The sequence below is a fragment of the Lissotriton vulgaris genome, chromosome 12, assembly GCF_964263255.1.
Source record: "Lissotriton vulgaris chromosome 12, aLisVul1.2, whole genome shotgun sequence".
Classification (NCBI taxonomy): domain Eukaryota; kingdom Metazoa; phylum Chordata; class Amphibia; order Caudata; family Salamandridae; genus Lissotriton; species Lissotriton vulgaris.
The window spans coordinates 174,661,501-174,666,562 of record NC_141700.1 but is presented as its reverse complement, the minus strand read 5'-3'; the positions used below and the strand labels follow the sequence as shown (position 1 = coordinate 174,666,562).

General features: G+C 37.9%; 1 non-coding gene across 1 annotated transcript; it reads left to right on the top strand.

The window, feature by feature from the left end:
* The first annotated feature begins 1,863 nt into the window (after positions 1 to 1,863).
* LOC147673786 (U6 spliceosomal RNA) lies at positions 1,864 to 1,970 on the top strand. The gene has a single exon (XR_015303093.1). It is a non-coding gene; the product is annotated as a U6 spliceosomal RNA (small nuclear RNA).
* Positions 1,971 to 5,062: the final 3,092 nt, after the last annotated feature.

The following is a 5,062-nucleotide window of genomic DNA, read 5'->3' as shown; positions in this document are numbered from 1 at the left end:
ATATATATATATATATATATATATATATATATATATATATATATATATATATATATATATATATATATATATATATATATATATATGACACTAACTTCCTTCGTGGATTCCTTTGCAAACAAAGAACGAAAGAACCGTGCCCAAACTCTGTTTTTGCATGTGAATTAGATTTATTCAGTCATAAATCGGCAGTCCTGCCCGACGCGTTTCGGAGCCCAGCTCCTTGGTCACGGGTCATTATTTTTTTGTTTCAATAAAGTATATATAGAAAAACATAAGTGTGGACATCACAAAAAATCAACATAAACATAGGACTACCGCATCACATCAGTAGGTAAGGAAACATGGGCGCCATTTTGTAGTATTCCATTCCCTATTCCAAAGCATGGTTTATATCAGTCTCATATTGGTAAAATATAATTACAATTCATTGTATGGAATTCATTTCGGCAAAATAATATGACCAATGTAAATTTATATACTTTACAAGTAGAATTCAGTTTCTAGAGAAATTATCCTATTTCCAATTAATCAATTGGTGGTCAAAAGTATTGATATTATACAAATTTGTCAATTCAGCCCCAGTGGGCTACTTAAATAACCATATGTACTTAGCAACAGAATAAGAAATATTTTGTACAATTCTGCCCCAGTGGGCTGTTGTATATGGCAATACTGGCTTCCTCAATAGTGTTCCATTTTACAGATGCTGGTGTCTCCGTCTCCTATGATAAAATATACATATACATATACATAAACATAAAGTGAGTTCATAGGTTTTTTTAAAATGTCATACTAAACAAATAAAATCAATACAGGCTACTTTGGTTCATACAGCAGTTAACACGTTATCCTAGATGGACCGCAAGCTATTCGTCCTTATTCAATCCTACAGGAAACATTGTTTCATATTTAATGATCATTTTTGATTCCCTGCGTCTAAGTTCTTTCAGGCGATTCCCCCCTCTTTCATCCTTTGCAAGTTAGTCTAATGCACAGAATTTAAGGAGATCGACATTTTTATTATGCTTCTCCTTAAAATGCCGAGCTATCGGGTATTGTTTGTCCTCATTGACGATAGCTTTTCTGTGCTCTAGAACCCTCTTCTTGACTTAATGTATAGTGCTGCCTATATAAATTTTTGGGCAGGGGCAGATCAGGGCATATACACAATAATCCGATTTGCATGATAGATGTTTGTCTATCACAAATGGTTTATGATGTGTCGACAGCTCAATTTGTTTCATATTGTTACTATACTTGCAGGCTTTACAAGCTCTGCAAGTATAGAACCCTTTAATTGGTGTTCTGTCCTGCTTGTCCTGCACCTCACTACTACACAACAGATCGCCTAGAGCTTTACATTTGCGATAGGTGATTTTGGGATTATCGTCAATACATTTCTTTAGGGTATTGTCAGTTTGTAGCACACTCCAGAACTTTTTCAAACAACCCAGTACCTCCCAAGCTTGGCTGCTAAACGTTGTAATGAAACGTAATGGAGCGTTGACATTTACTTCCACTCCTCTATCCACTAGCAATTCTTTTCTGTCTACCAGTAGGATTTTCTTACATGCCTCTTTCACAATCTTTTCAGGGTACCCTCTTTTCATAAAACGTATGGACATGACCTCCATCTTGTCTAGATATATATATATATATAAAGAAGAATGAGGCGGAACACAATCCAGGTGATGCGAGTGATTTATTCACTTACAATATTATGACGTCACAATAGACATGGTAAAGATACTCTATCGTGCCGATTGCAACACAGACACAATTAAACATTAGTAAACCTCAAAATTAGGATTAAGAAGAAAGCAAATGGGGCTGGAAATAAATAATAACCCAGAATAAATTGTGCTCACATCGGCGGCACATATACTAAAATTGGAATGATACAAAGAAGATTAGCATGGTCCATGCGCAAGGATGACATGCAAGTTCTTGAAGCGTTCCACATTTCTTCTTACTCAGTTATTTCATTCACTTTTCACAGATGGTCAGGATATCCGTCTGTCATGGGATGATGCAACTATAACTATTCTAGCTAAACCCAATAAGAATCCAAGATCCTGTGAATCTTACAGGGCAATCTCTCTCTTAAATAGTGATCATAAACAATGCACTCAGATAATAACTAAAAGCCTGGAAAAGGTTAAAGGATCCCTAATACACTCAGATCAGAAAGCTTTTATGAAAGGGAGGCAGCTCTTTGAATTAACACATGATCTAATTGGAGCAATAGACATGATTCAAACATACAAAATTCCCTTAGCTGTAATGACTTTTGATGCCGCTAAGGCATTTGACTGTGCCAGTTGGCCATTCCTATTCCAAATAATTCAGCGTCTTAACTTAGGGGAAACCTTTTAAACAATTGTTAAAGCTATCTATAAAAATCCATCTGCTAAAATCCTTGTCAGCGACAATCTTACTAGGTCAATAAAAATTACTAGGGGCACCAGGCAGAGCTGCCCCTGTCTCCCCTCCTTTTCAATATATATATTACTGCTGGCATGTAAACTAAGCGTCTGTCAGAATATCATCCATTTTAGGTGTAAGGGATGGGAAAAGAAAATCGGATTTTCTACCGATGACCTTATGATACTAACAGGGAATCTAGAGCAGTCATTGCTGGCAATAAGTGATCAATTGGAGAGTTTTTGAAAGGTTTCCGGATACATGATTAATCAACAAAAGACAGAGCTGATGAAATGGAATACCCAATATAGGAGTGACCTAACCAAAAGGGAAATTAGATATCTAGGGGTTCGAATAAGTAACAATATAGATAAAATAGCCCAAGTTAATTTTGAAAAAGTGACTAAGGCGGTCAAAACAAAGTTGCACTCATAGAGCGCCCTTCCACTTTCCTTTTTAGCTAAATATAATCTCATAAAAATGTCAATCCTCCCTAAACTCACTTTTCTGTTTAATACAATTCTGTTAGAATTCCCAAAGTTATGGTTTAAGAAAGTACAGGGGTGTTCCTCTAGTTTTATTTGAGATAATAAAAGCGCAAGAATAGCCCCAAAGAAGTTTATAAGAAAGAAAGCCCATGGAGAAATTGCTACCCCAGGCTTATATCTGTATTATTGCACTTTTAAAACATTTCTGGCACCTTTTGATGGAAAGCTCAACATTCTCCCCACTTTTCAAGGCCCTTACATTCAGTTTCTCTCAACAAGAAGATTTTTTTCTCCTAAACATTGGTCATCCAAGATTTTTCAAGAAGGTGAGACTGAAGATCTTGGGGGCAGCAGTTAAACTCTGGGTACAGTTGAGAAGACTTCTAAAAATCCCACATAATAGTGATGCAACTTTAATCTGGGACTCTTCAGGCACTCCGGCTTGTTTGGAGAATGCTCCCGCCATTCCACTTAGATCTTGTGGTATCGACACCTGGGAACGACTTATAGTGGACTCTGAACTAATCTAATGGCAGCACTTCTCCCTGGTTTGTAAGCATTCGGTTTTGAAATTTAAGTATCTCCAACTTTCAAGCTGGGTAAAATCCTTAGGAAAAGAGCTAGAAGGGGAGGCGGCCATGGTGTCAAAAATCTCTTCACGACATACAACTCGGAAAGAAATCGCAGAGTGGTATTGGTTGTTAATTCAAAGTGGAGAAGTTACGAACGCTGCCTAGACAGAGATTTGGAAGAGAGACCGGCCAGACTCCGATCTTGAAAAATTGGGACAAGTATCAATGTTTCTTTTATGGTCACATGTTACAGCTGCACCCTTAAAAAAGAATCATCTATTCTCAGTACACAAAGAATACTGGACTCCACAGAAAATATAAAAAATGGGAAGTCGTAAGATCAAGAAATGGCCAAAATGTGGAGAAGATAGTGCCAACAAGATCTATACGTTTTGGCTATGTCCCTTAATCCAAGCTTTCTGGCAGAAAGTGGGTAAGGAAAAACCAAAGGGGATGGACGGAGCATTGACAATACAAACACTCACCCCCAGTCAATTGATCTGGGTTTAATCCATCACCGTTCTTTAGCTCTCTCCGCCACCCCAGTTCAGACATGGCCATATGCAAATCAGTCTGACCCTGTGCCTCATGGGAACAATCCAGCCCGAACTGCCAAGCATGTCTTCCCTGGACCGGAATCAAGCTTCTCAGGACCGGTAAGACCATATCAGATATTATGGGTCTGGAGGTAAAGCTTAGTATTCCCTCTATAATCTTTGGGGTGTTACCAGAGAAATCCGATAACCAAATTCTAACAAAAAATCATAAAGCTCTTTTCTTTGCACTGGTTCTAATTGCACGTTGGGAATTATGTATTAAATGGAACCTTTCCTGTTCCCCAAAGCAATGGATTTACTCCATACAAAGGGTATCCTTGTTAGATCATTCGGGCAAACAGGTCAAGAAAACAAAATATTTGGAAATCTGGGATAACTCTGTTGAGAATTTTTTTTTTTAAAATTGATACTAGTAAGCACTATACACTCAATACCACACTTTGGGTTCTCCTATAGTCTAACTTGGGTTTTATACTAAAGATCTTTTGCTATCTTACCTATTCACTTAATAATTAATATATTTTTCTCTACACCTGGTCTTCAGGTTTTTTTTTTGGTCCAATGATTATCAATATGCTAAGGAGGCTGCTTTGGTGGTTGGACCAATATAAAAAGCACTGGTCCAAAGAAAAGCTCTAAGATTTGGTGTTAACCTAAACCAAGAGGCTAAGTGTTGACCCGGAGATAAAATCTATCTTTCTCTCCATGGGGAAGTGACCGGGGATAAATATCTTCTGCCCACAGGTTCGGTCTATACACTTTCTCTTGGAAATTAAAGCATAACTTGGATAAATGAGGGCTAATAAAAAAACAAAAAAAAACCAATCTGGAATCAATTACTTCCAAAATCAAAAACATAGGGGCCGATTAGGATGGAACCGTCTGCCACAGGGGCGGAGGTCCCGTGCTTCGAATTAGGATGCACCTGCCACAGTAGCGGGTGCATCCCGCATTTTAACATTGTGGCTGGCGATGGTGAAAGCACTGTCCACGGCAATGCTAAAAATGCATGTTGTGC